The sequence below is a fragment of the Rana temporaria genome, chromosome 1 (assembly GCF_905171775.1).
Source record: "Rana temporaria chromosome 1, aRanTem1.1, whole genome shotgun sequence".
In the NCBI taxonomy this organism is placed as follows: domain Eukaryota; kingdom Metazoa; phylum Chordata; class Amphibia; order Anura; family Ranidae; genus Rana; species Rana temporaria.
The window spans coordinates 537906786-537931435 of NC_053489.1; the positions used below are offsets into that span (position 1 = coordinate 537906786).

Sequence of the window (24650 nt, forward strand, 5' to 3'; positions counted from 1 at the left end):
AATCTGAAGTATTTTTTTTTTATAAAAAGTAGCTCAGCTCAAAAATCAAGCAATCTGCACATTTTCCCCTGAAATGTGCATATTTTTAGAAGTGCAGTGGAACCTCAGATTACGAGCATAATACGTTCCAGGAGAATGCTCGTAATCCAAAGTACTTGCATATCAAAGCGAGTTTCTCCATTGAAGTCAATGGAAACGAAAATAGTTTGTTCCACATTGACTTTAATGGCATGCAATACCACATGTGCCGGAGAGCCTCGAAAACGGCCAGAAAGGCCTGAGGACACCTCGGCAAACCTCGGAAAGACTCTGTTCCCAAGGTTTGTCCTCGGGCCTTTTCGAATAACGCTGTTCGGCTCAGGCGCCCCCCACCTCAGGCCGAAAGCGGTACTGCACACTGCTTTGGCCTAAATCCTGCTAGTTTTGTGAGACAACTCTTGGAAACCAAATTAGGATTTTTTTTTTTTTTTTTTTAAATACAGTGCTCGTATTGTGAAACGCTCGTTAACTGTGTTACTCGCAATCCGAGGTTCCACTGTATTTTAGAACATCTATTTGCATATTTGTGTAAATAAATTTGATATTCCTCATTTTTGACTTGTTCAAAAATACACATGCTGTAGAGAGGAGAAAATTGCACCCTAAAAGCAACATAGAATAATAAATACCGGTAGGTAAAAAAAAAATTAAATATGTGATAAAATAGAAATGGCACTATCCGCGCAATAGCTCCTTTAAACGACCCTGCAAAGGGTCAAACACGCCTTGCTCCCTGTGCAAAACATTCCCTCCCAGGGATCAGAGAACCTTGGTGGATCAAAGGATGAAAATATTCAAAAGAAGGTAGATACTCCTTCCACTATGCTGCTTCAAACTTTAAATCCACAATGACTACCGATAAGTTCAGCAACACGTGAAAAAAAAAAAAAAAAAAGAAAAGAGAAAGTGCCTCCTATAGTGCAGTATCCGAGGTGTTAAAAATGAAACCACTCCACCCCAGCTAGCATTGACCTCACATTTAATGACATTTTAAAAGCATTAAAAATGACACGACAGTCTCACTCAGTAGTAGTAGTCCCCCGCCAGGCTCCACCTCTTCTAGTTTCACCAGTTCGCATGTGGCTTCATCTGGAGGAATGACTCCTGATGAAGCCACGTGGGAGGTGGTGAGTAATGACAATTTCTCAGTCATGCAACACTGTACCAATATGAAGTTTGTGTCCTTTTTTTCTCCCCACACATAGAAGAAAGAAGAAAAAGGATTTCTTCATACATTTTGGCCAAAAGTTATGCTGCATATATCTTTGCTAAAATAATAACCCAAATCACTGTATAATATTTGGTATTTGTGAAAGTCAGTCTACAAGCTATGGTGCCAATCATTTAAAATTGATCACACCTGATGTACTCATTTTTTTTTTTTTTTTTTTAAATATGTTTATTAAGTTTTCACATTTATATAGGTACAAACAACTTTATGAAGGCATTACACCTATAGCGGTGTCATAAGAAACTTATTAAATAATAAGCAACATAAATGTATGGAATCAATCATAACATGCAAAGTTAATCACCTCTATAAATAAAAGTAATGGAGGGGTGAGGAAGGGGAGAGGAGAGGAGAAAAAAAAAAAAAAAAAAAAAAAAAAAAAAAAAAAAAAAGGGGGGGGGGGGGGGACTAAAGTCCGCTAAGGGAGGGTATGTAATATAAAAGTTCAGGCTTTGATAGATGTAGCAGAGCTTGCCTGGGTTTAGTAGACTAGGTGGATAAAGATTAATAGTCTCCTTACCACTGTGAAAAGACCAATAAATAAGAGGATGTGACACAAATTCAGGATGTCATTAGCATATGATATTCTGTAGTACTCGTAAAATGCTTCCAGCATGACCACATATCATGATAGTCCTTGGAGGATTCATTTGATAGGTGTATTAGTTCTTCCATGTTGGCAATATGATTGATCCTGCGGAACCAATCTGGAATAGTCGGCGGGGAGGATTGTTTCCATTTTATGGGTATACATAGTCTCGCCGCGTTAACAAGGTGTATGACTATGGTGTTTTTGTAGGTTGAATGGGAGAGAGTAGAATGGTGTAACAAATATTGTCCCGGAGTGAAGTCTGGAGAGAAGGAAGTTATATGTGTTATCAGCCTGTGAACTTCCGACCAAAATTTAGACAAATCGGTGCAATTCCACCAAACGTGTAACAGAGTACCTTGTTCAATTCCACACCTCCAACACATGGGTGAAGTATCAGGGTTGTATTTATGGATGGTTGAAGGAGTTTTATACCACCTTGAGTAAATCTTGTAACCATTTTCTTGAGTTAATACATTTAGTGTGCCCTTATGTATTCTCTTGAAAATGGTAGCCCACTCTTCATTGGTTACAGATATACTTAATTCCCTTTCCCAAAATATACTGGCACTGTCCTTTTGGATATCAAAATTCGAGTTGAGAAGAGTGTACATCAAGGAAATCAAGTGTTTCTGGGGGGAACCCCTGAGGCATACCGATTCAAACAATGTCTTAGTTCTACACCACCCTCCCATAGGATTGATTTTCTGGAGAAATCTAATGACCTTGTTAAAGCTACAAATAGACAAATTGCATTCAGGATTGTTGGATCCGAATATATCATATGAAAGTGGATTTTGGTGCGAAAAGAAGTCTGATGCCCTGAGCGTTACCGCTGTAGAGTTGCCTAGCTGAGTACTATTATAGTCTGGAAGAGATAACTCGAGATTATGGGTAATTGGAGTGATTGGTCCGTATACAGATGATAAATCTAACGTCTTGCATAAGTGTCTGAAGATCTTTAGTGACGAACCTGTCACCGGATGTGCCTTAGTACTGTTCGGGATTTTTCTGACACTAGTCCAAGGCAGATGTTTGATAGGTACATTCGCAGGCACAGACTTCTCCTCTAATTCTATCCAGTCTTTAGAAAAAGAGTGTGTACATGCCAATCAACTATCCTGGATAGGTGGCAAGCCCAATAGTACTTGCGTAGGTCTGGGACTCCTATTCCACCCATAAGCTTTGGTGTCACTAATTTGTCCCATTTAATTCTCGGTTGTTTACCACCCCAGATAAATTTCATGCTAATTTTCCTAAAAGATTCAAAAAAATGGACCCGGGATGGTTATGGGAAGGGTCTGGAAGAGGTATAAGAACCTAGGGAGAATGTTCATTTTAATTACGTTTGCTCTACCGAACCATGAGAACATGTTCTTATCCCACCTTAACATGTCGGATCTAATTGTATTTAATAAAGGTACAAAGTTTTTGGCATACAAGTCCTTAATATTGGGAGTCAATTTGATTCCAAGATAAGAAAGATGTTCGTCCTCCCATGTAAAGGGGAAGTTCAGCTTACATAGTTCCACCGTGGCAGTGGGTAGTGAGATATTGAGAGCTCTGGACTTGGCAAAATTAATTTTCAGATTGGAAATATCATTAAACATAGAAAAATCATTAAGTAGATTAGGGATCGTGATTAAGGGGTTGGTCAGAAACAGTAGCACATCGTCGGCAAATGCTGCCAATTTGTATTGTTTGTTTCCTATGTTGATACCCACTATATCTTGGTTTGCTCGTATTCTGCAAAGGAGGGGTTCCAGTATTAGAATGAAAATTATTGGTGACAATGGGCATCCCTGGCGTGTTCCATTCGCCACGGAGAAAGCTTCCGACAGGCATCCGTTGACTTTGATTTTAGCTGTTGGGGATGAGTAAAGAAGGTTTATAAATTGCAACATGCGCTCTTGGAGGCCCAAAGATTCCAATGCAGCATGCATGTAATCCCAAGCAATTCTGTCGAAAGCTTTCTCCGCGTCGAGGGAAAGTAGGAATCCGGGAGATTTCGTTTCACTAAGCCAATTTTGAATGCACAGGGCCTTGATGGTGTTGTCCCTGGCTTCTCTTCCTGGTGTAAAACCCACTTGGTCTAATGATATCAGGTTGTTTAGAAGGGGTAAGAGACGGTTCGCTAGAATTTTGGCATACAACTTGATATCCACATTCAGGAGAGAGATAGGCCTATAGTTGGTAACTAGGTTTTTATCTTTGTTAGGTTTGGGTATCATCACTATGTGAGCCTCGAGAAGGTCTCTAGACGACGTCCATTGAGCAGGGGGAGAGTTAAAAGTAGATATAAAGTGGGGAAGTAGAGAGTCCTTGAAAATTTTATAGTAATTGACTGTGAAACCGTCTGGACCTGGGCTCTTACCCATATTAAGTTGGTTAAGAGCTGTAAGGGTCTCTGAGATTTCTAATGGTTTATCTAAGTCCCTTGCTGCCTCTGGATTAATTGATTTAGGGCAATATGAGTCGAGGAAGTCAGTAAGCATTTTTTTCCTCAATTGCGGGTTTGTAATCGAGCCTGTAGATCCTAAGTTGTATAATTTAGAATAATATGACTGAAATTGTTTAGCAATGTCAGATGAACGTGTAAATTTGTTGCCTTTCGAGTCGACAATAGAGTGAATATTGTCGAATTTTTTGCTTGAAGCATTTAAGGTATTGGCCAGTAATCTACCTGTTTTATTGCCGTATTCGTAGAAAAACTTCTGCGAATAAACTTTGTTGCGTTTAATTTTCCTATCTAATATTTCAAGCAATTCTTTTCTAGTGTTGAATAATTCGGTGAAAACAACTGAATCGAGAGATTGTTTATGGGTTTTTTCCAAAGCCTCTATCCTATTTGTGAGATTCTTTATGAGTTCCCTTCTATCCTTATTGCGTTTTGCCATTATGGAGATCAGTTCTCCTCTGACCACACACTTATGAGCAAGCCATATTGTCGGAGGGTTCACATCATTTGTTGAATTCTCTTTAAAATAGTTAGAATGTAAAGATTTTATCTTCAGGACCGTGTTCGCGTCGCTGAGTAGCGAATTGTCTAATCTCCAAGATTTTCCCAGAGAGGGCTTGTCCCCAATTGTTATACTCATAGAAATGGGATTGTGATCCGAAAGGATCATAGGATCAATAGAAGCATCGTCTAGTAGTTCTAGATCCCCTTGGGAAATAAAAAAATAATCCAACCTGGAGTAAGTATTATGTGGGGGTGAGTAATATGTGAAATCTCTTGAAGACGGATTTAATGTTCTCCAGGAATCGTGTAAGGAAAAGCGATGCAATAATCCCTTAACTATATTTAGTGTTCGATATGGGGTTTTGGAAGATCCAGATGATGTATCAATAACTGGATTTAGGGCCAGGTTGAAATCACCTCCCATTATCACCGTACCACTAGTGAATGCCTCAAGGGACTCCACCATCGCTTTATAAAAAGAGGCGTGGAGTCTATTGGGGGCATAGATGTTTATTAGCGTGAAAGTCTTATCAAAAAGTGAGCCTTTCACAAATAAGTATCTACCTTCTTTGTCAAACTTCGTATCCAATACATGGAAGGGGCAGTGTTTTGAAATTAGTATAGAGACTCCTCTATTCTTGGAATCCGGGTTAGTGGCGTGAAAAATATGTGCAAATTTCTTATCTGTAAAAGTAGGAATATTATCTGTTCTAAAGTGCGTTTCCTGCAGGAATACTATATCGGAGTTAGATCTTTTCAGCATTAGTAAGAGTTTTGATCTTTTCTCTGGTATATTGAGGCCTTTTGTATTGATGGAATAAAATTTGATTTTCCTTTTTGATACAATAATATTGCCAGTGGAAGAAGACATGACAAGCACTATGAAGAGGATTAGCTACAAAAGCCTGAGGGGGGAGAAACAATCAAGGGGTGACTAGGGAGGATAAACTAGAGGAATTACTTGTTTATTATATTCAATTAGAAGAATATGTATCAAGTAAATCAAGTAGAGGGGAAATTGAAACAATCGAAATATAACAAAGTATCAATGATCCTCTTTCAAGAGGAATGAAGGAAAAAAGAATATTGGATGTAGCAAAGTCTTTCTGACCTATTCCTAAAAGGAAAAATAGACAGAAATATTTGCTACTTGGGGGTTGAAAGGGCGAAGCCCAAAAACAGCAACCAGAACCATTCGACCGCCCGCCGCCACAGACCTGTTAAAAATATCTAAATTAAAGTAGGACCAGTATTAGGCAAAAACATTAAAGCAGTCCTAGAAAGCAATCTGAAGGAAAAAACAGGTTAAATATTTCTGTAGCCTTCTGGATAACAAGACCTGCAATCCATATAATAACATCAACATCACATAACTTATTGGGGTCAAAACATACTTTGAATTAAAAACAGTCAACAGACCCATCAATTGAAGAGAAGCAAACCACGTTGTTTACATAACATTGTAGATTTTTGCGTCCCATTCTTTTCTTTTTTATTTATTTATTTTTTTTTTTATTTATTTTGTTTTCATTTTTTAAATATTATTTCTTTATTTTATTTTTATTTTTTGTTAAAACTTAAATCGCCAGGACCACTCTAAAACCTGGGCTAAGGTTGTCTATATCTCTTCTTCACTTGATGGATATATATGACATGTGAGAATAGAGATTAAAGAGAAAATATTATATTAATTAATGGGAGAAACAAAAACATATAATGACACAACATATCACTATTCCTTTCTTGGTCTCCTGGAGCGCGGTGACGATGTTGATCGAGGATCTACATTCATATCTAGAGAGGGATCCTTTCTGTTTTCATTCGAGTGGGAACGACGTCTCCGAAATCTGGATTGGGTTGTCTCCATGAAATCCTCCTTATTAGTCTCTCTGACCGGGATTTTGCAGTGAAATTCGGCATACCAATTAGGGAGTTCAATAAATTGTATGTCCATTGTCTCACAAAATGCCTGGAGGTCTTCTGGGACTCTCAGAATAGCAGTGTGCCCCTGGTTGGTAGCCTGCAGACCGAATGGGAATCTCCATTTGTAAATAATTCCCTTGTTGCGCAGTTTATCCAATAAGGGTCTCAGATCCCTTCTATTTTTGAGGGTGATCTGAGACAAGTCTTGAAAGAAGGATATGGAGTGCCCTTCATAAGTGAATTTTTCTCTCAATTTGGCGTTCCTGAGAATGTTTTCTTTAAGAATAAAATCATCGACGTGGCAGATCACGTCCCTAGGAGGGTCATTTGGTCTGCCTTTTGGTCTCAGCGCTCTATGTAGACGCTCCATTTTGATGACCGTGAGCGGGGGACGTCCCAGTAAGTCATTAAAAATCCCAGTAACGACTGGGGTAATGTGGTCCACATCCACTGATTCGGGGAGTCCCCTAATTCTCACATTATGGCGTCTACTTCTATTTTCCAAATCTTCAATTTGGCGATTCAATTCTCTGAGTTGGTACGTGTTAGCATCAGTCTTGTTATTTACATGACGCAGTGCAGTGCTTTGTTGCGCAGTTACTAATTCAACTTCTTGTACACGCGCTGCAACTGCGCGTATTTCCATACTCAACCCTGCAATAGCAGCCGACAGGGTTGTTTTAATATCTGCTGCTACCGAATAAAGGTCATGAAGACTGGGGGTCAATGTTAAATCATGCGGGAATGTATTTTCCCCTCCGTTGAGCGGGTTTACCGGAATGTCATTGGTACCTGTAGCAGTCCCGCTAGCTCCCGTATGGAGGCTTTTTGATTCGGCCATTATATTCAAAGGCGTGTGGGATCAAAGTCCGAGAACTTGCTCAAAAATCCTCGGAAAGGACCCGGAGTTGCACCGAACGAATCTCCAAGTAATTGGGGAGATTTCCTGTGTATTCGGGGTGATCGGTCTTCTTACCAGCACCTACAGGATAAGCATGAAGTCCGCGGCGGCAGGAGCTCCCCTTTCAAGCTGCCATCTCTAGGCTCAGCCAAGCCACGCCCCTCGATGTACTCATTTTTTGAGGCACCAACAAGCCAGGAAAGTACAAATATCCCCCAAATGACCCCCTTTTGGAAAGCAGACAGTCCAAGTTATTTAGTAAGAGGCATGGTGAATTTTTTTTAGGTTGCAATTGTTTTCCCCACAATTCCACAAAAATTGTCATATTAAACAGGTTATTTCTCTCACATAGCATATACATACTTGCAACTATACCCCCCGATTATGGAGATACCATGTGTGAGACTTTCAAAGCCTAGCCACATACAGATGCCCAACATGCAGGGAGCACTGTCAAGCGTTCTAGGAGCATAAATTACACATCCAATCTCATGACAACCTATAACATTTTTGAAGGCCCTGGAGCACCAGGACAATGGAAATACCCACAAAATGACCCCATTTTGGAAAGCCAACACCCCACGCAGAGGCACGATAGCAGTAAGCAGCAGGATGAGGGCCTCTGTCAGATAAGACCTGGGCACAGGGGTAGAGAATTATATCTCCCAAATCTCTTTGAAGCCTCCAATCTACAGACCCCAATCCAGAACAAAACAAAACAAAACCTGGAGAAACACCAAAATTTGTTTTTTCCCCCCCTCATCAGCAAAAACTTATCTGGAACCCCTCATATGTAAGACCCTTGTGTTCTACAGTAGCAGGGCAACATATTATTCCAAGCGGTAGGCAGAAGCATAGTCGATAAACAGGCCAGGGTCATTTTGTGTGAAAGGCATACATTTGATGGATTAACAATTTAGACAGTAGGCAGAGGCATAATCGGTAAACAGGCCAGGGTCAATTCACATGGAAGGCAGTGGCATGGTATACTTTAGAGATTTGTGAAAATGTCAGAAGCAATCTCCAACGCATAGGCTGGGTTGGGAGGGACATTGGGGACAATGGTAGCAACTATCTGTTCCATCTCATTTGCTGCATATGCAGCATCTTTTTTGGAGTCTTCTGCTCGCTTCAGATGGTGGCATGCCATCCGTGAAGGGGCACTCATGAAGTCGGCTAACAGCATCAGAGCGAAGATTTTATTAAGGTAAATCGCAACTTTCTTATACCAGGACACAGGGCCTCCTTGGTGCCAAATAGGGCTGAAGCATTTAATCATCGAAATCAAGTAGGTTTTTGAATGGGACAGTCTTCTGGGAATCTTGACCGAGGTGTCATTATGGATGGTGGACAGTATGTATACATCCTTCTGTCATAGGACAGCGTCCCGTGATCACGGGGCATGCTCTGTTCTTTACCACATGGATCAGCTGTGTCTAATCACAGCTGCTCACAGATATAAACAGAAACCGGCTATCGGCACTCCATGCCGAGATCATGAGAGGAGAATGGAGCGGAAAACTGGCTTCTTTAAAAAAGGAGCACATGCACTAATAATCAGGTCACCGATTATCAGTGCAGTCCCAACAGCGCCCACCAGTGCCACCCATCAGTGAAGGAATTTTTTTTTTTTATAAACAAAAACTATGAAAGTTTTAAAAAAAAATTTGGGCCAAGTTGTGTGCATCCATGGATGCACAAAGCCCAGCAGGCTAGGGAGCACCCCCACACAGGGCTTGCTCTGGGGGGCATGGGCAGGAAAGGACAGCGCCCGTGAAGGTAAGGGAACTAGGGACGAAACTAATCAATTAATCGACAACTAATGAAATTAATCGATTACAATTTTCATAATCGATTAATCGGCCAGTAACATAATGGGGTTAAAAAAATAAAATGAGCCCTTTATAGTACAAAAAATCAAATCGCTACTGTAAATATTACTTTCACTGTCCCACAGTAAAAAAATTAACCCCTTACAGTAGCAATTATTTGCTCTTTGTACTTATTGTTTTTTTAACCCCATTGTGTTACTAAACATCTCAGGCCTGGGGTCACACCTCTGTTTTTTGGAGCTTTTTGCAGAAACACACTACAGTTCATTTACATGTTTTCCTATTGGACACGTTCACATCCATGATTTTTTTTTCTTCAGCTGCTGCGTATTTGGAAAGGGCAAGGACTTAACGCAAAGCGGTGCTATTTTGTTCAATATACTTCAATGGACAAGCTGCAGAAAAGCATGTAATGTGTTTTTGCTGCAATTTGCGTTTTGTAATCTGCCCAACAACAAATTGACCCAAAAAAAAAAAATGTAACAATTCTATTTTTTTTTAAGGCTATTATGCGATTAATCAAAACAATAAATCGGCCAACTAATCGATTATGAAAATAATCGTTAGTTGCAGCCCTAAAGGACACGCACTGTGCAATATCACTGGACAGAGCAGGTAAGTATAGCATTTTTTTTTTTTTTTTTTTTTTTATTAAAATAAAAAATAACGCAAAAAAAAAAAAAAAATTGTGTATGTATGTATGTATGTATGTATGTATGTATGTATGTATGTATGTATGTATGTATGTATGTATATATATACACACACACACACACACACACATATACATATACATACACATACATACACACACACACACACACATAGCCTTGCGAAAGTATTCGGCCCCCTTAACCACTTAAGCCCCGGACCAAAATGCTGCCTAAAGACCCAAGGGGTTTTTACAGTTCGGGACTGCGTCGCTTTAACAGACAATTGCGCGGTCATGCGACGTGGCTCCCAAACAAAATTGGCGTCTTTTTTCCCCACAAATAGAGCTTTCTTTTGGTGGTATTTGATCACCTCTGCGGTTTTTATTTTTTGCGCTATAAACAAAAATAGAGCGACAATTTTGAAAAAAATTCAATATTTTTTACTTTTTGCTATAATAAATATCCCCCAAAAACATAACATTTTTTTTTTCCTCAGTTTAGGCCGATACGTATTCTTCTACCTATTTTTGGTAAAAAAAAAAAAAAAAATCGCAATAATCGTTTATCGGTTGGTTTGCGCAAAATTTATAGTGTTTACAAAATAGGAGATTTTTATTTATTTTTATTTTTTTTTACTACTAATGGCGGCGATCAGCGATTTTTTTCGTGACTGCGACATTATGGTGGACACTTCGGACAATTTTGACACATTTTTGGGACAATTGTCATTTTCACAGCAAAAAATGCATTTAAATTGCATTCTTTATTGTGAAAATGACAGTTGCAGTTTGGGAGTTAAACACAGGGGGTGCTGTAACATTTAGGGATCACTGTGTATGTGTTTACTAGTGTAGGGGGTGTGGCTGTAGGAATGACGTCATCGATCGTGTCTTCCCTATAAATGGGATGACGCAATCGATGCGCCGACACAGTGAAGCACGGGGAAGCCGTGTTTACACACGGCTCTCCCCGTTCTTCAGCTCCGGGGAGCGATCACGACGGAGCGGCTATAAACGAATAGCCGCGCCGTCGTCCCGGATCGCTCCTGAAGCCACGGGGACCGCCGCATGTACCGGGGGGGGGGGGCCCCATCGGACCCCCGACCCACGTCAAGCAGGGCACGTATATATACACGTTGATGTGCCTGCCTGTGCCATTCTGCTGACGTATATGTACATTAGGCGGTCCTTAAGTGGTTAAACTTTGCGACCTTTTGCCACATTTCAGGCTTCAAACATAAAGATATAAAACTGTATTTTTTTTTGAAGAATCAACAAGTGGGACAATCATGAAGTGGAAAGAGATTTATTGGATATTTCAAACTTAAATAAAAAACTGAAAAATTGGGCGTGCAAAATTATTCAGCCCCCTTAAATTAATACTTTGTAGCGCCACCTTTTGCTGCGATTACAGCTGTAAGTCGCTTGGGGTATGTCTATCAGTTTTGCACATCGAGAGACTGAAATTTTTGCCCATTCCTCCTTGCAAAACCGTTCGAGCTCAGTGAGGTTGGATGGAGAGCGTTTTCAGTTCTTTCCACAGATTCTCGATTGGATTCAGGTCTGGACTTTGACTTGGCCATTCTAACACCTGGATATGTTTATTTGTGAACCATTCCATTGTAGATTTTGCTTTATGTTTTGGATCATTGTCTTGTTGGAAGACAAATCTCCGTCCCAGTCTCAGGTCTTTTGCAGACTCCATCAGGTTTTCTTCCAGAATGGTCCTGTATTTGGCTCCATCCATCTTCCCATCAATTTTTACCATCTTCCTTGTCCCTGCTGAAGAAAAGCAGGCCCAAACCATGATGCTGCCACCACCATGTTTCACAGTGGGGATGGTGTGTTCAGGGTGATGAGCTGTGTTGCTTTTACGCCAAACATAACGTTTTGCATGGTTGCCAAAACGTTTGATTTTGGTTTCATCTGACCAGAGCACCTTCTTCCACATGTTTGGTGTGTCTCCCAGGTGGCTTGTGGCAAACTTTAAACGACACTTTTTATGGATATCTTTAAGAAATGTCTTTCTTCTTGCCACTCTTCCATAAAGGCCAGATTTGTGCAGTATACGACTGATTGTTGTCCTATGGACAGAGTCTCCCACCTCAGCTGTAGATCTCTGCAGTTCATCCAGAGTGATCATGGGCCTCTTGGCTGCATCTCTGATCAGTCTTCTCCTTGTATGAGCTGAAAGTTTAGAGGGACGGCCAGGTCTTCGTAGATTTGCAGTGGTCCGATACTCCTTCCATTTCAATATTATCGCTTGCACAGTGCGCTCCTTGGGATGTTTAAAGCTTGGGAAGTCTTTTTGTATCCAAATCCGGCTTTAAACATCTCCACAACAGTATCTCGGACCTGCCTGGTGTGTTACTTGTTCTTCATGATGCTCTCTGCGCTTTAAACGGACCTCTGAGACTATCACAGTGCAGGTGCATTTATACGGAGACTTGATTACACACAGGTGGATTCTATTTATCATCATTAGTCATTTAGGTCAACATTGGATCATTCAGAGATCCTCACTGAACTTCTGGAGAGAGTTTGCTGCACTGAAAGTAAAGGGGCTGAATAATTTTGCACGCCCAATTTTTCAGTTTTTTATTTGTTAAAGTTTGAAATATCCAATAAATTTGTGATAAACATAATTAAAGGCCAAATTACAATAGGGCAAGGTGTAAGGTACGGTCTGGTTCAATTTTATTAGTTAATAATGTCATGCAGATAGTCTCAATATCTGAACATTGTTTTACTGTGGGAAGTTAATAAAGACAGACTGTGGTGATAAACAACAACACAATAGGCGAGAAATGTATAATTAAAAAATGTGCATTTTTTTTACCTTTTTACCTAACTTGGCACTTTTTTTTTTTTTTTTTTTTTAACATGAAAAATAAGACATTGACTTTATAAACAGCAAAACTTTTTTTGTTTAAGTTTTGGATAGAATTGAGAAGGATTAGAACACCCATCTGGTTTTTACCCGTCTAAGCAGAGAGATTCACCCTCCTCATTTGTCCACGTTTATCATAAAGTGAAAGCAAAAGGAAATCCTACATTTTGGGCTAACACCAGAACAGTAAGAGAGGGGCAATCTTCCAATGGCGACGCTCGTTTTGGTGACACTCTGGGATTTCCTCACTTTGGAGAAATTTTCCCCCTTACTTCCTGTTTTGGCTATAGGACAGGAAGTGAAGGGAAATCTCCCCAAGAAGGCAAAAATAAATACATAAATAAAATAAACACACCCACTTAAGAGATCCAAAATGAAAGAAGGTTTTGCCTTTAATTCTACCCTAAAAATGGACCAACAAAATTAGGCATAAATACTGAAATTTTAAACAATATCTCCAACAATCACCAACTGTTCTGGACGGATCTAACAGCACATCACATCAGCCACCTTTTTTTTTTACCCAAATCCTTTTCTTCTTGAGCAAAAACTAGGAAAAAGGGCAAAGAAAGTGGTGACCTCTTCAAGTGGGTCCTGCCATCCATGGGCACACTCAGTTCACTACTTAAGAGGCATAACCTCTCTCTCAAACATGAACTACGACACTTACTGGAACTTGCTACTTACATTTGTATTGCACTTTAGCAGGGTACACACAATACTGTAGACACTGATGATTTTTTTTTTTATTCCATAAAGATTTTATTGAGAAAAAATATTTTAACAGATATCTTCAAAACATTAATAGAAATAATAAAACAAGACCAAGGGGCTCCGGTAATACTTGAGATACAGTAACATATGACATACTCTTGGTGAGGCCCCAACAACACTTCCAGCAAGTATAAGATCATCATCAGCCCAAGTCAAAAGGAAACTATGTACCCAACTATCACAGAAGGATCATGCTAGCATGGGTATACTTCAGTGTTTCTAGATTCTCGAACCCACGAGGAAGTAGACATATACACAGAAAAACAAGCCCCAAAAAGGGGGATGATAAATCAGGGCACCTGTTACAGCAGGCCTGGGCCTTTGATTCAATTTCGCCTCATTCCTAAAAGATCTGCTTCCTCCAGCAAGGATGGGTGGAGTGGTCTGTCAAGGGTAGACCCAACCCCCCCCCCCCCCCCATCTCGTTAAAATCCCTAATATCAAGAGAAAAGTAAAAGAATAAGGCGGGGGGGGGGGGGAAGAAAGAGAAAGAGAGAGATCTGAACTCAAATGTCTGAAGAGCAGGTGGGGAAACCACCAGCTACCCTCTCAGTCTACTATCTTGGCAAAGAAATAAGTTAACAGTATCATATACCGGGTATAGTGCCGACTCGCATTGTAAACTTTTATTCATCACACCTTCTGGATAAAATTATGGTATGTAGCCGTATTCCGAAATTTAAACCAGTCTTCCCAGATATAGGAAAAGCTGGCGAATCTATCTTGTGCAGTATTTTTAAGCTCCTCTATCTCTGCAATATGGTTAATGCGTGCCACCCACTCTTTATGAGATGGGGGTGTCGGGTCTCTCCAGTGAACAGGTAAACACAGTCTGACCGCATTGATCATATGAATCGCCACCGATTTGCAATACCGTTTTTTGGGAATTTTTGAGAGAGGAAGAAGATACCGTGCTGGTGAAAACTCCAGGGGAAGCGAGTATACCGCCGTTGTCACATCATGTACCCCGCGCGCCAGTATGTTTGAATCAGCGGGCAATCCCACCAAATGTGGAGGAAAGTACCCAAGGCCTGTCCACATCTCCAGCACCGGTCCGACACAGTTGGACAGAATTTGTGGATCAGGTCCAGTGTCCTGTACCACCGTGTTCTAATCTTGTAACCATTCTCCTGGGTGTTCACGTTAAGCAATCCTTTATGTATATACCAGTGGACTCGCTCCCAACTCTTTGCTTCAAATCGATTTCTCCAACCGGGCCTCCCAAAAGGTCTGTTCCGCCTGCATAGAGGCACAAGGATTCGCAAACATGGATGCATACAGCACCAAAATCACATGCCCCTGAGGGCCCGGGCTAGAGCACAATGACTCAAACATTGTGGCCGGTTTAGAAAAAAACCTCTTCTGGTCTTTGGGTTATCAAGAAAGTACTTTATCTGGAGGTACGCCAGTGAGGGGGAAGGTCTTGGTCAGGGACAGTGACGACACCTCTCTTAGAGAAAGAAATCTATCCACGGAAAATAAATGTTTGGCTACATGTCCGGATGGGGCCATAGTCTTGTTAGTTAGGAACTCTCCAATCCCGGTTGAAAGTCAGGGTTCCCTCTGAGGGGTGTTATGCCACACACCGTATCCGAAACTTCACGGGTTCCAAGGTCAAACTTTCCAGGTAAACCCATCCTTTATGGCGAGCGTGCACCTGCCAGTCTACTACATGCGTCAAACGGGTAGCCCAGTAATACCAAACTAATTTGCAGTGCCTTAGTCCCCCATATGAACTTCGTACACAACCTCTTATATGTCGCAAAGAAAGAAGGTGGCAAAGAGATCGGGAGTGTCTGCAATTTATACAATAATTGGGATAGAACCGTCATTTTCAAGATAGCGGCTCGCCCAACCCAAAAAATCGTGGGAGTGTCCCACCGAAGCATGTCTTGCTGTATAGCAGCCAGCTCACTCAGAAAATTGTCATATAGCTCTGACAACTTGCTCGGGAGCCTGATGCCCAAGTAGGTAATATCTGCTTTCTAGCGAAAGGGAAAACTCTCCTGGCAGAGGGCAACTAGCGCCACGGGCAGCGACACATTCAGCGCAAACGATTTGGAGTAGTTAATTTTCAGACACTGATGAATTTTAGGCTAAACAAAGCTTATTTAGAATGTTGAAAGGCTGCATCGCATATGTGGCCTGGTCTGATTTAGGAGGGAGGCTGCTCTTCCTTTCCTGGCCTTCTAGGCTGCATAGCTGGAGAAAATCTGGCTAGAATTTTATGGGAAATGCCAAAGCTGCCTCCCCCCACCCCCCAACTTCAGTCTTTAAAAGTGGAGCGCCACCCAAAAGTGGAAGCTCCATTTATCTTTCTCCTCCCCCCTCCGGTGCCACATTTGGCACTTTTCGGGGGGAGCAGATACCTGGTTTTGAACCGTACCAGCTCCTACTTCCAGGTGATCTCGCCGCGGCCCCTGGCATATTTTAGCCCGTCATTGATTTTCAAAGGCGGTTGGCAGTGGGTTGTACCTGCTGTCTGTGCCTCAGTACACCCAGTGTTCACATTGCATGAGGCCCAAGAGTACGTTATATAGGCTGACCACCAGTGTAGCGGGTTGTAAAGGGGGAGGAATATTTTGGTAAGCCGTCATTGATGAGGGCACCTGCCTACAGTGTTACAATAGTAAAATGGATTGAATGATGTGAAGCAGTAGAGTAGAGAAATTGTCTGTATAGACAAGTCCTCACCAACCAGAATAATCCAATTTAACAAAATAAATCATATTCTTGCTCAAAGCTCATTCAAAGTCACAAAAATGAGCCATCAACCTGATATGCAGATGCAGATTTGTTCAAGGTAAAGTCTATACATTACTGTTCAAATCTATAAGTAAATGGGATCCAACAGCTAACGCATGCTTTTAAAGAGGAACTGCAGTGATTCCTAGGGATGCACCAAAATTTGCAGATAACCGTGCATGCACAAAAGGCGCGCCGCCAGGTGCCGGCCGTTGTGGGGTGTCATGCTGGCGGCTCAAGATCAGGTCCTCCCGGGCCTGTCCTCTTCTCCTTGCAGAGCAGCAATCTCCCTGTGTCTGGGAGCCGAAATGCAGGGGCCGCAGTAACAATGTCCCGCCTCCTGTGATAGACAGCACAATGATCCAATGCCAGGACATTGGATCAGTGTGACGTGATCACAGTAGGCGGGCCATGGTTACGGCTGCCCGAGCAATTCAAATCCAGCTCCCTGACACAGCAGGATATCACCACTCTGACCTGGGCACACAAGGGCTGCACTCGACAGGCACAGCTGAGAGGCTGCACCCGACAGGCACAGCTGAGAGGCTGCTGATACAAGAGATGGTTAGAGACTGTGGACTGCATTTTTCTTGAGCTTTCTTGCACTAAAAAGGTGGCAATAATTGCCTCCAATAAATTCATATTAAATTTAAATTGAAGATATTACTTACAAATTCAAATATAATGCATATATATATATATATATATATATATATATATATATATATATATATATATATATATATATATATATATATATATATATATATATATATATATATATATATATATATATATATATATATATATATATATATATATATATATATATATATATATATATATATATATATATTAGAGGTCGACCGATATATCTATCGGCCGATATTTGGCCGTTTTTAAGAAATCGGCATCGGCCGATTATTGTAAAAAAATCGGCCGATTTTCGGCTGCCGCGCTAAACCCCGCTCCACGAGAAATTAATCCTTCAGCCACGCTGTTGGTAGCCTGCACGCCGGCCCCTCCCCCCCCTACCTCGACAGGCTGTAGCAGAAAGCAAACTTGTCACAAGCCCGAGCAGCTGCAGTAGTTGCTTGTCTGCGCGAAGAGATCACAAAAGCTTCCTGCATGCTGGGACGGTGGCGGGATTACTGAACATGGGCTCTAGGCTACGGCCCATGTTCAGTAATCCCGCCACCGTCCCAGTTTGCTTTCTGCTACAGCCCGTCGAGGTAGGGGGGGCGGGGCCGGCGCGCAGGCTACCAGCAGCGTGGCTGAAGGATTCATTTCTCGTGCTGCTGGAGACTGGGGTAATGTACAGTATTCCTATCATCTCTGATAGGTGCCTCGGCTCTCTAGTGATTGTACTCCAACTCACGTGGGAGCTCACAGGTGTCATCCAATGGACAGTGCTGGAGGGAACAGTGTGTACACACTCATTTTATATATATCCATCCCCACCCACGGCCAGCTCCATCCATCCACCCCCCTCTACAAAGCATCTCCCACCCACGGCCAGCTCCATCCCCCTTCACAATACATCCCCCACCCACGGCCAGCTCGCTCCATCCATCCATCCCCCTTCACAATGCATCCCCCACCCACGGCCAGCTCCATCCATCCCCCTTCACAATACATCCCCCACTCACGGCCAGCTCGCTCCATCCATCCCCCTTCACAATGCATCCCCCACCCACGGCCAGCTCCATCCATCCATCCCCCACCCACGGCCAGCTCCATCCATCCATCCCCTTTCACAATGCATCCCCCACCCACGGCCAGCTGCATCCATCCATCCCCCTTCACAATACATCCCCCACCCACGGCCAGCTCCATCCATCCATCACAATACATCCCCCACCCACGGCCAGCTCGCTCCATCCATCCATCCCCCTTCACAATGCATCCCCCACCCACGGCCAGCTCCATCCATCCATCCCCTTTCACAATGCATCCCCCACCCACGGCCAGCTGCATCCATCCATCCCCCTTCACAATACATCCCCCACCCACGGCCAGCTCCATCCATCCATCCCCCTTCACAATGCATCCCCCACCCACGGCCAGCTTCATCCATCCACCCCCCTCTACAATGCATCCCCCACCCACGGCCAGCTCCATCCATCCCCCTTCACAATGCATCCCCCACCCACGGCCAGCTTCATCCATCCACCCCCCTCTACAATGCATCCCCCACCCACGGCCAGCTCCATCCATCCCCCTTCACAATGCATCCCCCACCCACGGCCAGCTCCATCCATCCCCCTTCACAATGCATCCCCCACCCACGGCCAGCTCCATCCATCCACCCCCCTCTCCAATGCACCCCCCAGGCACAGCCAGCACCATCTTTCCCCCTCCACAACGCATCTCCCACCCACGCCCAGCACCATCCATCCTCCTCCACAATGCATCCCAATCCAAAAATCGGCCCAAAATATCGGCCGCCCTGATTTCTAAATATCGGCATCGGCCAGAGAAAAACCCATATCGGTCGACATATATATATATATATATATATATAATCTTTGCCATTCTGAAGCTTCCCTCCAACCACTTTATATATTGTGATTCTGTACTTGCAAAATACACTGCAGAAATCTCCCTCCACCAAGTCTGGCTGCAACCATTTTAACTGTGGGCAGCTGAAGCTGCTGCCTGTTCACTTTCAGGATTTACACAGAGGTAAATGTCCAGCTCTGCAGCTTTCATTGGCCCTCTTATGGATCATCAGTCATCCCTTTCTGGCAAACTTACGAGAGTGAGAGAGTGCACTGTGTATGACGTCATAAGCCTCGGCTTTTTAGCGGACAAGAAACAGGAAGTGGGCTGTATAAGGCATTTACTGGCAGAAAAAAAAATGTTTTACTATCCAAAGTTAAAACAAGAGCAGAAGATGGAAAGTTAAAAAAATGACTGAAGTTTCGCTTTAAATAGCACTGCAACATATATATAGTACAAGTCAATGGCCAGGAGCATCTCCTTGGGAGGTTCAAGTCAAGCAGAACTAATTGTAATTGTATTTTTTTGTCACATCAGCTCACGAAAAATCACAAGCAGGTTTTCGAGGAGGTCTAAATATTTCTACAATATGCTTTTTTATAGTAGTAGATGTACAAAGTAAATAGAGCATAACTGAAAGGTAGCCAAGTTCAACTCTGTTATCCGTTTATTTGGGAATAGCTCAAGTCTCTCAAGAGATTTAGGAATTAAAGGGAAAAAGTAAAGTTTCCACACAAAATCAGCATGCACTGGTTATTATCTTTAAACCTTTTTAAAGCAAGTTTTTTTTTTTAATTAAAGATAATACATACGGTAGGTTATACTCACCTGCTCTGCACAATGGAATTGCACAAAGCGGACCCCAAACCTCCTCTTCTGAATTTCCCCACCTATGACCTTGGTTCCACCTCATCTGTGTCTGTCACCATAGCAAGCCACTTGCTATAGGGGCAAACATGTGGTCTTGCTCAGAGCCCAACATGTGGGTGTCCATGGCGTGGCTTGGTCCCGTCTCCCCTGGCTCTCTGCTCACAGGATACTGACTAACAGCAGCAGGAGCCAATGTCTCCCGCTGCTGCCAATCCTCCTGCAAGAAGAGAAAGAAAGGGAAGAACAGCAGCCAGGCACAGAGCTAATGCAGTGAATGCATTAAAGCAGACCTTCACTCTCTCAGCCAACATTGACCATTTTTAAACCTGCTTATATTGCTGGTATTAGTAAATAGATTTCCTCAGTTAGGTGCTTCCTGGTCTATGCAAATATATCATACATACCAGGAGTCTCCGAGAGAGGAGGAGGGGGTTTTATCAGCTAAGCACACCCACCTGCCTGAGATAAGGGCAGATGATTCATGTAGCATTTACTTCCTGGAATTCATCTGCCCTTATCTCAGGCAGGTGGGTGTGCTTAGCTGATGAAACCCCCTCCTCCTCCTCTCTCGGAGACTCCTGGTATGTATGACATATTTGCATAGACCAGGAAGATGGCCACAGACGAGGAGTTTGCTTTGAATATTAAAAATACAATTAAAATAAATTTTTTGGTTTGTGGTGCTCAGGTGGAGTAGTTCCCCTTTAACTGCTTCCTACCTGGGCCATTGTAAAATGACGGCCGGGTGGGAACCCTAATCTGGGACTTCCTCCACAGAAAGCGCTCCGGCACGATCTGTTACCCGCCCGTAACAGTACTGCCAGTACTGTGTGATCGCTGTGACCAATCACAGAAGATCGCATGACAATTGTAGACAATGAATGGCTTCCTTTCATGCCATTCATTGTGTACAGTGTTGCTAGCTACAATTGGCAACAGTGATCACATCTGGACTTTTTCCTAAAAACTACCTAAAAATAACCAGGCAAACACTTACCACACAAGAACATTGAAAAGGGACACTAATCAAGCTCCTCATTTAAAAGTAATGCATGCGCATTTACTACTTAAAGGGATTGTAAATGTAAATGTTTTTTCACCTTAATGCACCCTATGCATTAAGGTGAAAAAACATCCGACGGGACCGACGCTTTTCTGCTTATTTTTAGGGTGCGCTCAACACTGGGACAATTTTACGTGAACTGTTTCCGAGTTCACTCCCCTCCCCCAACCACTGGCCTACACTCACACTTTCACACCGAGGCAGTTTTCAGACGTTTTCGCACTAGAAATAGCGCCTGTAAACGTCCTCCCATTGATTGCAATGGGTGCTTTCATCCGAGTGCGGTATGCTTGCGGGATGTTAGAAAAAGTCCTGCAAGCAGCATCTTTGGGATCGTTTGCGCGCTCCCAAAATGCCCCTGCCCATTGCCACGCCATTTTTTAATCTATTTTTGATTCAAAAGCTACAAGTGATCAGAGGCCTTCGGTAACTATGCCAGGAGCACACAGGGCAAGCGCTCTCGGCACAGCTGTCTCTGCAAATTGGCATGGAAATATGCAGTTTCTCTGCACCAAGGCCCACTAGCCAGGAGGCCGCGTATTTGTGTACCACCGGCACCTAGGGGTTAACAGCGGACACAAATTGCAGGCAAAAAAAAATAAAAAATGCATGTACATTTGCATTAAAGTCTATTGCCCATAAAATCGTACTGCATTGCACCAAAATATCACAGGTATCTTGCCAAAGTCACATCGCAGTTGCATTGATGTGAATGGGTACCATTGAAATCAATGGGATTTCAATTGCCATGCGACTGAAGTCACATCTGAAATCACACTAATGTGAACAAGGTCTAAAGCTGATGACTATGCAAACGCAATGCAAGCACTAGTCTCAATTTCTAATGTATTTTTGACCACCATATGGAAATATAATTATATATATATATATTACACACACACACACACACACACACACACACACACACACGTTTCATCCAAAAGCAACCAGCTCAGCTGAAAGAGCCCTTCTCCTTCTCTTACACTTCATTTCAACTTCTAATTCAAGAAAAATGGGAGAATGAAAGCACTGAGAAAAAAAAATAAAAAAAAACTCAAGAGCCAATTATTCCACATGCCCAAATTTTTATGCTGATGCCAATAAAATGCTCAAACTTCCTTTGCTCATTAAAATATCCTTCCAAGTACTAGGTATGATTAGGCTGGCATCATTAATATTTCCACACCTGTCAGAGACTACATTAAAAAATGAATTGCATGAAAGAGGCATTATTTGTAACTGTATACTTGTATACTTTTAATGTATTGGCAAATATTTTTTATTAAACTGATAAAAATAATGTAGGGTTCCTAAGAATGGTCCTCCCCACCTGCCTCCACAATCACAACACAATCACTTATATACACAAAAAGGGCCACCTCGCTACAGTACCAATATAAAGTTAAGTGCTCATAGCACACAAAATTAAACCATTTAGTAAAAAAATCTTTCTCCAAGGCCCCTTTCACACTGGAGCGTTTTTCAGGCGCTTTGGCGTAAAAAAAAAAAAAAAAAAAAAAGGCTGTAAAGCACCTGAAAGAAGTCATCTGCAATCCCAATGTGAAAGACCGAGTGCTTTCAGAGCCCTTTCACACTGCCAGTGCCCGAAAAACGCTGGTAAAGCACCGCTAAGACCCTAACGTTTGAGGGTGTTTTTGCAGTACTTCAGTGTGAAAGGGCAAGGCGTTTTTACAGCGCTTTCAATTCATTTCAATGGAGAGGGGCGCTTTTTTCAGCGCCCAAAAGCTGCTCCAAAGATGCTGTTTGCAGGACTTTTCTCAACGCGCCGCCAGTGCAACGCCTCAGTGTGAAAGGGCAAGGCGTTTTTACAGCGCTTTCAATTCATTTCAATGGAAAGCTGCTCCAAAGATGCCGCTTGTAGGACTCAGTGTGAAAGGGTCCATTGAGATGCATGTAGAGCGTTTTTTTGGGTGTTTTATTAGCACTATTTTTAACGCTAAAACGCTGTAAAAACGCTTCAGTGTGAAAGGGGTCTAAATATCAGTGCTTATATAATGAAATGTCCATAATTCCTAATAAAATATTCCACAATACTCCACTCGATTGGTGCTTGTGAACGATTTGCGCAACCACCACCTACCTGAGGACCAATGCTCACCTTAAAGTGGAGTTCCACCCAAAAAAGGAACTTCCGCTGTTTGGAAACCTCCTCCCCTCCGCTGTCACATTTGGCACCTTTCAGGGAGGAGGGGGGTGCAGATACCTGTCTAAGACAGCTATTTGCACCCACTTCCAGGCATAGACTCCTGTGGGAGTCAGACCACTTCCCCCCCCCCCTTACTTCTGGGAAACAGAAGATTCCCAGGAGAGAATGGGGACAAGTTACGATGCGCAGTGCAAATCTTGCATGCGCAGTAGGCTGCAACGATTCACTTCCATATTTATTTTCATAATCGATTAGTTGGCCGATTATTGTTTCAATTAATCAGATAATGGCTTTAAAAAAAAAAAAACAATTATTACATTTTTACATTTTTTTAGGCCAATTTGTTGTTGGGCAGATTGCAAAACGCAAATTGCCGCAAAAACACATTACATGCTTTTCTGAAGCTTCTCCATTGAAGTATATTGAACCAAAAAAAAAAAATACCACCGCTTTGTGTTAAAAAGTCCCTTTCCGAATACGCAGCAGCTGAAAATCATGGAAGTGATGTGAATGTGTCCCATAGGAACACATGTAAATGAACTGTAGTGTTTCTTCAAAAAGCACCAGAAAACACAGGTGTGAACCCGGCCTGAGATGTTTAGTTAGACACACATATGAGGTCACACTTAACCACTAGGGGGCGCTGAAGGGGTTAACTCCCAAACTGCAATTGTCATTTTCACAGTAAACAATGCATTTTTATAGCATTGTTTGCTGTGAAAATGACAATTGTCCCAAAAATTGGTCAAAATTGTCTGATGTGTCCGCCATAATGTCGCGGTCACGGAAAAAAATAAAAAAATAATTCGCTGATCTAAGCCATTAGTAGTAAAAATAAAAAATAAAAAAAAAAGCAATAAAACTATCCCCTATTTTGTAAACACTATAAATTTTGCGCAAACCAATCGATAATTTTTTGTTTACCAAAAATAGGTAGAATACGTATCGGCCTAAACTGAGGAAAAAAAGGAAAAAATATTGCATTATTTCAAAATTGTCTCTCTATTTTTTGTTTATAGCGCAAAAAATAAAAAACTGCAGAGGTGATCAAATACCACCAAAAGAAAGTTCTATTTGTAAGGAAAAAAAAAAAAGGATGTAAATTTTGTTTGGGAGCCACGTCGCACGACCACGCAATTGTCAGTTAAAGCAACGCCGAGTCCTTTAGCTGCATTTTGGTCCGGGTCTGAAGTGGTTAACAAGCCGCCAAAAAGGAGAACATTTTCTAACAAAGCTGCCCAAGCATTCATAAGGTTTTACTCATCATCAATGTTACAATTTGTGTTTCTATACTCTTGCACAGAGATATGACCTTGGGTACGTCAGGCTTGAAAGCGCATGAAATATGTAACTTGTCCTTAGAAAACAGATTCCTGCTATCGCTGTTCTTGAAACATCAGAGAATGTTAAAAGGAATCATCTTAAAACTATGTAACCATAAAACTTTCCTTTACCAATATGTGAAACTCTGTAGGAGCAGTGCCAGGTTGAATTGGCACAATGCAGATAC

The 24650-nt window shown here is 42.1% G+C and overlaps 1 protein-coding gene across 2 annotated transcripts in view; it reads right to left on the reverse strand.

Moving 5' to 3' along the window:
• The window catches only part of NAF1 (nuclear assembly factor 1 ribonucleoprotein), a 73033-nt gene that overhangs the window by 43033 nt on the left and 5350 nt on the right, over positions 1 to 24650 (reverse strand). The gene's annotated exons all lie outside the window — the stretch shown is intronic.